The sequence below is a fragment of the Dysidea avara genome, chromosome 4 (genome assembly GCF_963678975.1).
Source record: "Dysidea avara chromosome 4, odDysAvar1.4, whole genome shotgun sequence".
NCBI lineage: Eukaryota > Metazoa > Porifera > Demospongiae > Dictyoceratida > Dysideidae > Dysidea > Dysidea avara.
The window spans coordinates 44,716,313-44,728,829 of NC_089275.1; the positions used below are offsets into that span (position 1 = coordinate 44,716,313).

Below are 12,517 nucleotides of genomic sequence, written 5' to 3' on the forward strand. Positions count from 1 at the left end.
TATGAAGCACCACTAAGTAATAGTGCACGTGGTAATATAAGTTATTTAAGGGTAAAAATAATAGGGAGCGTTAATATATATAAGTAATAAGGGCAACATACAGTAGGTACAGTAGGCAATAGTGGCATCAACCTTTATTGAATGAGCATGCATTGTGAGCCAGTTTGTGACCATCACTCTAGCTAGCTCCAGTAGCAATAATTTAAAAAAAATCATATACACTGCAATATTAACGTGCATGTCAGCTTTAACTATAATTTTCTTTCAAAATGCAGTGCACACTGCTTAAATTGTCATCCAATCAATCTCAAGTAGCTAAATAATCAAAATGTTCCTGTTGGCACATGCCCCCAGACTAGTTAGAGTACATTTTGCATACGAGTATACAATGCACACTTACTGAGTGTTATGCCCCTAAGTAAATCCAACCATGTTGCATAAACCTGAAACTTTCTAAGAAAACATTGCAAATCTGGTCATGACCATTCACAGACGTACATGCACACACACACACACACACACACACACACACACACACACACACACACACACACACACACACACACACACACACACACACACACACACACACACACACACACACACACTTGGAAGGAAGCCATCCACCGGATGTTGCTTGTCCTGAAGAATTTCACACTTAACCATCGCCAGTCATGTCAAGGGTGGGTAGTTATACACTTATGTCCTGACATGTCTTGTACTCTCCTAAAGGATCTGTGGCAAGTCCCACAATGGAAGGGTTTAGGTTGAGACTGTGATTAAGTCAGCAAATTCATCAATCCTTCATTAACTAATTGTTTCCATAAACATCTGTCTTGACCTTGATGGTACCATGACTTACTGATGGAAAAGCTCTTAAGGTCTTGTTTAACCTTACCACACCATTTTAGCTTTACACCATGGTCAGGTCTCGTTTGAGGCAGCCATCCAAACAAAATCCTTTTTGATATGCGGTCATCAGACATGCGAGCAGCATTACCCAACCACCTGAGCCTAGCTAAACTTAACAAATTGCCAACAGACTCTCGCACACCAAAACCCTCAGCCAACGGAATAATGGTGATGTGCTGTGCCCACTGTATAGCTCTTCCTATGCCCATTATACACCTATAACACAGCAATGATGGAAAGTCTCTAACAAATGCACACACACCACACACATGCACGCACACGCACGCACACGCACACGTACACACTACACACCATAAGTGCCACGACCTGCTGGGGGGGCATTGGAAACAGTGGAAATTGAAAACTGAAACTGAAAACTGAAACTGAAAAACTGAAACGGAAAAACTGAAACAGAAAAATTAAAATTGGTCAAAACTTCATATTAACAGGTACCTCTTAACAAAGACCACCTCTGTAATAAGACCATCTGTATAATAAGACCGCCTCTAATAAGACCACCTCATTATAGTAGTCATATCAAGTAGGTCCAACAAAAAGGCCATTAGGTGTACTCATAATGTAATAAAGTATCAATCAATCAGACAGTACTTAAAAGTTAAAACGACAGCTGCAGGGTTGTACATAAGGATATACTATCTTACCATACCAAGACCTAAAGTCCATGGTTATGTCACAATGAAAATGGGGTAATTGCATGCACAATTACTCTGCTGATACTGGATTTCTCATGAATTGTGCATTATTTAAGAGTTGCATAGTTAAATTAATGATCTTGGACTTTGTGTCTTGGTAATAGTTAGACACTCGTGATAGGTGTCTTCGAGGATTTAAAAACCTGTCAATAATTACCTGCGCCTCGGTAATTACTGATGTCACCTCAGGTTTTTAAATCTTCGAGGATGCTTATTACATGTGCCTAACAATTATTAAGACACAAAGTCAAGAAACATTAATGTTGATTTTGTAACTATGCAACTCCTAAATCATGCACAATAATATTCATGAGAAATCCATTATCAAATTCAATTATGCATGAAATTGCTCCATTTTCATTTGTGACATGACCATGGACTTTAGGTCTTGGCATGATAAGATAGTATATCCTTTTGTACAACCCTGCAGCTGTCATTTCAACTTTTAAGTACTGCCTGATTGATTGATTGATACTTTATTACATTATGAGTACACCTTAGCTATATTTTGGGACCTACTTGACATAACTACTATGAGGTGGTCTTATTTTAGAGGTGGTCTTATTATAGAGGTGGTCTTTGTTAAGAGGTAGCTGTTAATATGAAGTTTTGACCAATTTTAGTTTTTCAGTTTCAGTTTTTCCATTTCAGTTTTTCAGTTTCAGTTTTCAGTTTCAGTTTTCAATTTCCACTGTTTCCAATGTCCCCTGCTGGGGGGCCTCTAGCTCCTTCATTGATTTAGGATCTAAATTTGGTAGAAGATAGAGATACTCTAACAGAACAGTCAGTTATTATAATAGTACAGCCAATGAGTAAAATAACTATCAGAAAGCTAATTTTCCTGTAGTACATTTTACAATGCACACAAAATTTAGTTGAAATGAGAGCTGCACTAACTTGCACTACTACATGCATGCATGCATAGTATTAGCTTTAAAGTTCTGCCACATGGTTGGTAATTTCATTTTGTGCAGTAAACTACATACATTATACAGGTTTCTCATAACTACTGCAAGTGTCCCATCATTAGGCCATACCTATTTGAAAAGTTGTTGCTCGGACCCGACCGACCCTCTTTTCATAAAGGGTTTCGTTACTTTCACATCGTTTGATGCCCTACGTAAAATTACGTAACAACACTGCGCTATTTTTTTATTTTATTTATTTATTTATTTATTTTATTTTTTTATTTTATAAAATAATAATTATTAAGCACACTGACACGCTTTATCAAACCTCGATTCTGGGGAGAGGTGACAGCAGCCAGTGGCCTGTGATGACGTGCTACTAAGGGGTCTGCCAGGATAACAGAAGTGAGTTATGTATGCATGAGTATGTATCACATCACCACCAAGATCACCACTGTTTGCCTGGTTGTAATGTTTTATGCTACAATGCTATGAACAGAATTCTTAACATAGACATGGTGATAATTCCTTTAGTCCAGATATATTTCAACTTGCCTTGGTCAATTATAGTAGAGGGGCAGAGGCTTAGTTTGTCCCATGCAGTTGCAGTGGTGTTGATGGTTTTGCAGTGTTGGTAGTTGAACTAGACCTACAGAATCCCCCCCCCCCCCCCATTCCCCTTAGAATTGCCTGTGAGCATAACTATGTAGCTAATGGATAATACTATAGTATAGTACAATTTCTGAAACAATATTAACTGTAAATTTACAACAGGAAAATTTTTACAAAAGTAAAATTTGACAAATTGGTTAATTTGTCCAATAAGCACCTCAAAAGTCAGTGTTTAGATCTGTTATTTTTTGCTTTTCATCAAATTTTATTTCGTCAAAGCTGATTAATAATTAATATTGTGAATTCTTCAAATTTTTCTTTCGTCAGTACTTCCTGTTGTATCTGTAAAACTTTGTTAAATATCTGCATACCTAATCATCTGTGCAGCGCTGTCTGCCTTTCATTTGTGACAGTTAGCTATAGTGTGTGGGTCATGCCATTCTACAAGTGTATGTTATATATTACTCCACCATTATTGAAGCTCAAAGCAGCCACTGAAATCAATTTATTGTCATGCACAGTGCTGTATAGGTTGAGTAGCTGTATTGCTTGATTAAACACCTTAAATAAATTTTTAATATTTCATTGAATTAGAAATATTGGCATTAAATTACATTTGCAATCTTTGCTGATAGTACAGTCTCGTGCAAGGTTTTGTATCCTGCCCCATGTTGTGTGTGCAGATAACCTTTGTTATTTTATACAATTAGGCACAAGCAGCTGTTACTTCATAACATAAACACAATGGACTGCTTATGTTGGGACTGGTGGGATACAGGGAATTGGGAGATTCACCCATTCACCATAGGGACCTGCAATATATTAGTACAGACTGTCCCAATATTAAGTAAACTCAAGAGGGTTATCATTTCTGCCATTTGTTATCCAGCGTGTGCAAGTTCAACTCTTGCTCGTGATTAGATATAATTGAATCACTCCAGTCTAACAGTTAAATTTCTAGTACATTTACTGCAAAATGGTGTTACACAGCACACAATCAGTAGAGTCTGAGTTAAAAGACAAACCAAGTGAATCGCCTCAGTTGGTAGGCATCAAATCATCCTCCATAATCAGTAGCAAACAAATTAAGGTACAGCAACATGTGTGTGCCTTCAAAATACCAACTATACTGTTACAGTATGTACTAAATTGAAATTGTTTAAAAGAACTTTGTCTTGTACACTGTCATTGTAAGGCATACCCACAGAATGTGGACCATGTCAGCGTGTCCAAGTGTGAAGTAATTTATTTAGCTGGTCTGCACTATATTGAACAGCGACAATTCAGCACGTGCACTATTCTCTTTCCCTACATCTGGACCCTTTCCCCCTTCACTAAGGCTTGAAACATGCTATTACTATGTAAAGCTGCTCCTGTACAACTGTAACTACTGTATTTATTAGACTGAAATGTTGTTTAAAAATCCATTGCTTTCGTATCATGTACAGCACAGCGTGTTTTGCACTGCTAGGGACATTAAGTATGTATAGGCTTCAGATGAAGTGATCCAATTCATGTATGGTAACCCAGGGGTTTAAATCAAAGGTAAAGTGTAGTTGTGATTCTGTGTACAGTGAATATGTATGGGGTTTGTAGGAGAGTCAACTACGGATAGGTTGTGAATAATACTTAATGGTGAAATCGTACTTAGAACAAGTAATGTCCCCTCTGTTGGAGAAGCGACAAGTTCCTGGTGATAACAATCTGACTGAGTGTACAAATGATAATTATGAAGTTGTAGATAATGACACTCATGAACTGTCTAAACTTACATGAACATTAGTGTTAGTGTCTCTATTGATTATGCATTCCCCCTCCCCCCACTGGATGCATCAATAATTACAGACTGTCCAGTATAATAAAGAAATAATGGTTTGGTTCCAAATTCAGAAAAGAAGACCAAATGGTGTTTCCTAGTACATATAAAACAGTGAAATTGTCAGACCACACAGGACATTTGAAATAAAAGCTTCAGGGTGTTTTAGCAGGTCAAGCATTACTATAAATAAGCCACATTCCATTCATAAATTATTAGGGCTACCATCTGAATGTAATAGAGGTAACATACTGTACATGTTCTGTTACAGAAAGAAGTTATGGTAATATTGGATCTACTATAAAGATGTGATAACAAAGGGTTAGTTATTTGTAAATAAAAAGATGTGATATTTAAACAACAATAATATGATCAGTTACAGAATGTACATAAAACTTGGAACAATAAGTTATTGAGCAATGTACCACAGTCTAGCATCACACTATTGCAAATGCTGCAGCTCTTCAGCAAAAAAAGTCACCCTTGATGATAGAGTTCTATGTACAGTATGAGGAGATACTGGCCAATTTCACCTGCTGTGCGAGTAGTCATGACTGACCCACAATTAGACGATGACATCATTGGTACCTGCATTAACAAAAACAAACAAAACAATTACTATTGTATTTCATTTTACAGAGTATGTCTAAAAAAAACTTTGCAAAATGACATTTGTATTAGGAGAACGGCAGAATTCTACATGGAAAGTCACTACTGTCATCAAAATGAAGAAGTGAACACATACATAGCTACAGAAAGAAACTCAGTCATTACTGATGTGTGTAACATGCGTATGTGGGTAAAACCCAGTGGGTTTTTCCCTGAATCATCTTGGTGCTGGATGGTTCAAAAATTTTTACGTTTTGATTTCTTGTTGCTAGCCCTCACTCTCCATTGTTGTATTTAGTCTTTCATTATATTCTATTCACTTATGAATGTAGGTTTTCAGGTAGTCGTGCTCCTGGACTTACGTATGGTTATTGTCTTGTATCTATAGTTACTAAGTATGTTGTTGGTTGTTTGGTAACAATGATAGATAGCCTGCTACAGTTGCTAGTGGTGCAAAACCCAGATGTTATAGATTACAATGGGCAAACAGGGTGTGGCCTGCAATGGGCAAACAGGGTGTGGGTTATTTGGAGTATGGTGGAGGGGGTTAGACTGTGACCTCAGAATCACCTGTTTAATTGTAGTGCCAGGCTTATAAAACAAAACACTAGGGGTATCACGTATCACTTACTAAATCAATCTCAATCTGTGATTGTGGTCAAACTCACAGTCAACAGTCAAGACTACAAAATATCACTACAGTGGGAGATGGGAAGAAGTATTAAAACTCAGAGTTACCTATAAATAAATATTAAAACTTACGAGATAGAAAAACTTAAAATGTTTCAAAGCTCTGTAACAATTTCACTGTGATTTCAATGATGTATCTTTCACAGTTGTAGATCAGAGGGGTAAGACAAGATCACGTGCACTACAAAGCACTAACAAAAATATTTTATTAAACCATAGTCATACTACCTGTTGAAAGTAATAGATCATACAACAACGATTGTATTGTAATCATTGATGCTTACTGTTACTGTTGACATGAAAGTCATGAGACAAAGTGGCAGTAAAGAGGGATTTCTAGGGGTCTGGGCATACTCCCCAAGAATTTTGAAACATAAGTGTGCCATGATTGAACCTGGAAATGATTTTAGAGAATGAGTGAGATCTGGAAATAATTAGCAAGCTGAAGGGACAAAATAACTGTATATAATTATGTGCATGAAAAGCATTGATTTGATGATTTTCAGTTTATAGTGAACTGTAAGAAAGAAATTAAACTAGTAAGGTAATTTTTAATCAGAGTAGTAGACCATGAAATAGAAAATTTTTGAAAATGGCTATCTCAAGAAGTATCTTTAGACTTTTAGTCAAATCCCTGTGGTAAATTGTAAAAGAGTTAAGAGGTACAATATGTAAGTATACTTTCCTGTGGTAAACCTGGCTATTTTGTCTAAATTTTAGAATTAGCCCAATCACCATTTGCAACTAGCCAAAAGTCATTTACAACTAGCTTTTTGGCCACAACTACCCCCCCTTTTAGCCCTTGCCATAACAGCAGCATCTTTCCAATCATGAATCACACCATTGCAAGCAACAAACTAAATAGAGCAAAATATGTATCAAGCCCCTTCCTCTACTTTTTGTACAGGGTCTATTCAGTTCACATGAAATACTTTAAGTACTTGTGCAACATTATTACGCATTCACGTGGTCTTGTCCTACTCCCCTGGTTATTATATAGGTAACATGTATTAAGAAATTTCTATAGACTGTTGGAAGCACAGGACTGGTGTGTATTGGTAAATAAACATAATAAACCTAAATAGCTTTAACACTTAAAGTAACAATGAAGGTGTACGGATTTATATCTAGCTGGCTCACATGGCCCAGACAGCAGCTTTCTTGGTTCACTATAGCTAGTTATACTAACTTTTAAAATTGCTAAATGGCCACATTGGATGTGGCCAGGGATGAAAACCTAACAATTAAGCCTAAAACAGCAGACAAATTTTCAGGAAGATGCATTCAAGTCAGGTCAAAAGCTGTAAGCCAAAGGCTAAGGTAAATTTTGTCTTTGACACAGATTATCCAATAGTGAGTGCTTGTGTGACATCCCAGTGAAACAAACGTACACTAGGTCCCTATTAAAAGATGGTCACCAGTAGGTTGAAATATCCCTGAAGTAAATTATCACCGTGCTTGTGCTAAGAATTCTGTTCACAGCATTTTTAAAACAGTACACTCAAGGATAATGGAAGGTAATAGAGGTGATGTGATACATAATGCATACATACCTCTGTTATCCTGGCAGACCAATTAGTCGCACATCATCTTCAGTCATCACAAGACTGACTGCTGTCACCCATTGAGTTTGACGTGTCTCAGTACTTTATCAATGTGCCTATAATGTAGTGTTGTTACATAAAGGTATGTAGAGGTGCATCAAACAATGTGAAAGTAACAAAAACTGTTTCAGAAATTGTAAGATTATGTGAGTTTCAGACCCTTGGGAAAGAGGCTACAGTATTATCCATTAGCTACAGTTATGCTATTCCTCTAGTAAAGAATACTTCAACTACGAACACTGCTGCAAAACCATCAACACCACTGCAACTGCATGGGACAATCTGAGCCTCTGGCCTTACTATAATTGACCAAGGCAGGTTGAAATATATCTGGAGTGAAGGAAATTGTTACCATGTCTGTGTTAAGAGTTCTGTTCATAGCATTAATAGCGGTATTGCAGCATAAAACATTACAACCAGGCATATTACGGTGATCTTGGTGGTGATGTGATACATACTGCTGCATACATTACTTACCTCTGTTATTCTGGCAGACAGACCCCTTAGTCACAGAACACTAGCTGGCTGCTGTTACCTCTCCCCATTAGATTCTATGTATCTGGTTTGATAAAGCGTGTCCTCGCGTGTCTCAGTCAGTGCTTAATAATTATTTTATTAAAGCGCCTCTAACGCAATGTTGTTACGTAATTTTACGTGGGGCATCAAACGATGAAAGTAACGAAACCCTTTTCATAAAAGACCAAAAAAAATAAAAAAACTCACGTGATTGTTATGTTGGCGGACTTGTAGCCGAAATGGCGGCTAATGCGTGGTTATCTTTATAGCGAAGAAAGGAGCTGTTGTTGTGTACCCTCGTACAATTCGTTGTCAACAATGGAATGACACGTTTGGAATGGTTTTTAAAAAATTTTTTCCCGACCTACCGACCCTAACTTTTCCTTAAAAACTCCGAGCAACAATTTTTCAAATAGGTATGGCCTTAGCTCATGATCAATGAATTTCGAATATATTTTATACATTCTGCATTACTGGCTAAAATTATACAACCAAGTACTATATAAGAATAATACGAAACGCGGTTAAAATTACGTCATAAATAAATAAATAATTAGCTAATGTTTGAGAAAACTACGAGGCCTAGAGACATAAACTAACCGGGGATCGATTCGCCTGTGAACGAAGGCACAAACGTATAATCGTTGCGCCCGTTCGTGCTGATGACTTGACCATACGTGTAATTCTATATAACGCCCAGTACCACACCCTTGCTTAATTACAGATTGCGCGAAGGAGAAGATTAGCGAATGTCCGTGAAGTGACTTCAGGAGAGCGAGAGACCACTTTACACGTAAACAAGAAGATTACAAGTAAGTTTTTATGTTTGTAACGTCTCAAGTCTCCATGCCAGCTGCTTAGCTAGTCACATAAATTATTTATTTAATTAGCAATATTATAACACATGCCACACTCTTTACAATACGAAATACAAGTAAACAATCTTGTCTTGTGCAGCTGGCATGGCGAACTTCCTTTGTGTTGGTGTCAGGCAATTCAATACGTGCTTAATCTTTTTTGCCTTCACCTGGCTTCAGTAGCTACTACGTTCTGGCTGGCTTGGCTGTCTTCTTTTATCTGGTTTATCTGGCTTGCATACTCCTACAGTATTGTGTAGCTATCTCCTGCAAGTTGTGTATGCATAATTATAGTGTGTCACCTGTCACTGTGCCATTGCTACACCACTGATGAACCTTATTTAGCTCTAGTTGATGTTGATACTTTACTGTATATTGGCTAATAATTTTTATCTGTTGATGTTGCCTATAATGTATTGCTGCATACAATATTGCAATAATGCATAGTTCTCTCCTGTACGTTTTGTATACATAATTACATACACTGCGTACACATCACTGTGCCATTACCACACCAATGATGTACTGGCACTTTGCTACTGGTGGCCTTTAGTTACGATGCCACTATTGTGTTGTATCTGTCACTACTGTGACATATTGAGTTGATTTGGAGATCGTGCCTTCACCACCTAATAGCCTCACTAGGGGGCTGTCACATTGGTGTATGTACTTGGTTGTATGTGACGCAGTCCTAGAACAATGATAAGTACAATAGTACTGTATAGTAGGGACAATGAAGGTGTGGGTGTGGTCCACAAAGAAGAATCTACCCAAAGTCATCTTCAGAAATCCTTCACGGCTATTTCACAGTATTGGTCAGGTATAAACAAGCCCAAATGTGTCTTCAGAATGACTCAAAATGTTTCCTACAAGGTGCTACGAAATATTTAAAAATAATACTATTTTAGCGAATTTTCTACTGCCTCACTGCCTGCCTCACTGATGCGTTCAGTCAAGCGTAGCGGAAAACTGGCTACAGCTACAGCCTTGCTTCTTTGGTGGAAATGCTTCGAATTTTGTGGAGAAAAACCCTTTCACAATATTAAATACCTACGATGTGTGCACTACTGTCTTACTGTTTTATCTTTGATCATGGCCATCTCTCATGGGTACGGCTTCCATCAAAGCACGCACACCACAGCACCCCAACATATTGGAATAAACGTGTAACATAATTGTAGCAAGCACGTGATTTTAATGTTGGGATACACCTCGGGATGTACTGCTGCCTGTTCAACATTGTCACTACACGCGTAAGGATTAGAGCGTTTGCTTTGGCTCGAAGGTGGTTTCTTTTCCGAGTTTAAAACCGGTTGTATGTGGCACCTCTCTACAGACTCTATGGGTAGCTTTCCCAGAGCACTTTTCAGGCATACTACAACTGAAAAACACCGTAGTAGGCCTCATAGGCTCGCATATCTCGTCGTCTAGAAAGTGGGCATGACCATACTTACGCGAACTAAAAGTAAAAGCAGTCCTGAGGCTTTGTTGAGAGAATTAGTGGAAAATAATACTGTAGACACACTATAAGACAGTTGAAAAGATACTTCTGTGGGTAATGTGTTGTTTAAAGCGGTTTGTTAAAAATCCGCATCCTTAGGAACATTTAGCTGTGTTCTTTGAGAATTGTAGGGGGGGGGGATTACTAAATGCGGTTATTCAATAAAATTTACAAAAAAAAGTACACAAACAAGTGCAAGAAAAAATTAGGAATTTTCCATATTAGTAGGGACTGCAGCAATAAAAAGCACTGAAACAAGCCGCTGAGATAAAACACAACTGAATGATTGTATTTTAATCCATACTTTAGCCTGCTATGATGTATGGTTAAAGTAGGGATTATACTTTAGCCTGCTATGATGTATGGTTAAAGTAGGGATTAAAATGCAATCATTCAGTTGTGTTTTGTCTCAGCGGCTTGTTTCAGTGCTTTTTATTGCTGCAGTCCCTACTCATATGGAAAATCCCTAATTTTTCTTGCACTTGTAATAATAATAGTTTATTGCCTACATTTAAAATTCATGCTTGAATTCAGAGTGATTTGCTTTTAGTAGGATTATAATGTGTGGCAAACCCTTGACTGCCCATTGCAGATATTCCTGCTTTAAAGAATTAATTACTGATTAATGCTACCGCAGAGAGGCAGCCATGATCATGCATTAGTGATGAAAATATGTAGACAGTACAAAAATCAGAGAAAAAAGGCATGTAAGTCATGTAACTACAAAGTGCCAAAAATTTCCTTTGAGATGTAGATTACAGTGCTACCAAGAGGGGCAGTCAAGGTGTAAGGGGCAGTCACCACCTGAGGGGCAGTCACCTACCACCTGGGGCAGTCAAGTGCTCCAGGTGTCCACCTGGAGCACTTTTTCCTGCCCCCCCCCCCCCGGCCTCCAAGCTGTGGAGGGGGGCCAAAATTTTGAGAGGTACCATTTTCTATAGACTACAATCTATTCAACTTGAATCAACTGTCAGTTCCTTACTTATCTTAATTTGAAAACCATGAGCAGTGTGATAGACTAAAATTGACTATTATAGATTCCATCTCCTCAGGAGATGGTATCATAGTGCACAATCAGTTACATGCATAAATAAGACCTTGAAAAGTGATTTTCTTTTGTAACAGACCCATAAGTACATGTACTTTAGTATACAGCTAGTGTAGCTGTAGTTCTTTTGCAATTTCAATACTGTCAATGGAATGACAACTACGGAAAACATATACTGGTTGATAAAAGATTTTGAGCATCTAATGCTTTAACCATGATGATATAGTATTCTCTCCATTACTTTAATCACAATAGAGGCGATAGAAGACTAATTGGGTGGTATATAGTTGGATGAGAGATGGCTGTCATGCTTTTAAAACATTGGCTCAGTGTTATCTGTAACCTAGTCCTAAGGCAAAGACCCGGTAGACAGGGAAGGTTGAAACAATTTACTGAGTGGTGCAGCAAGAAAATCAGCACCTGTTTGAAGTAAATAGGAAAGAACACAGTCAGGACCGCAGGCTTTATTTTTCTGGATATTTACTAACTGCTTGTCAACTTCATCAACATAAAAATCAATTGAATTAATGAGATCAGGATCGGTGGTGTATCTAGACTCTCTGGTGTGGTAGGACCAGGAGCAATAATAACAAAAGTATAATTGCCTGCTTACAATGGCAGCCCTCAACCACTATATATTTATATATTGATATCACTAATAAGCACTTATTAATTTATAACTGCATAGTTTGCTACTCTTCTGCTCTGAAAAGTGTAACTGTTTTATTAGA

The 12,517-nt window shown here is 37.7% G+C and overlaps 2 long non-coding RNA genes across 2 annotated transcripts; one reads left to right on the top strand and one right to left on the bottom strand.

Annotated features, from left to right (window-relative positions):
- Positions 1-2,822: 2,822 nt before the first annotated feature.
- LOC136254189 (uncharacterized) lies at positions 2,823-6,023 on the top strand. The gene is made up of 3 exons (XR_010700350.1): positions 2,823-2,938; positions 5,233-5,282; positions 5,338-6,023. It is a non-coding gene; the product is annotated as an uncharacterized lncRNA (long non-coding RNA).
- A 175-nt stretch (positions 6,024-6,198) lies between these two features.
- Positions 6,199-8,286, bottom strand: LOC136254190 (uncharacterized). Its single transcript, XR_010700351.1, has 3 exons — positions 7,814-8,286; positions 6,333-6,451; positions 6,199-6,266 (listed from the first exon to the last, which is right to left on the bottom strand). It is a non-coding gene; the product is annotated as an uncharacterized lncRNA (long non-coding RNA).
- Positions 8,287-12,517: the final 4,231 nt, after the last annotated feature.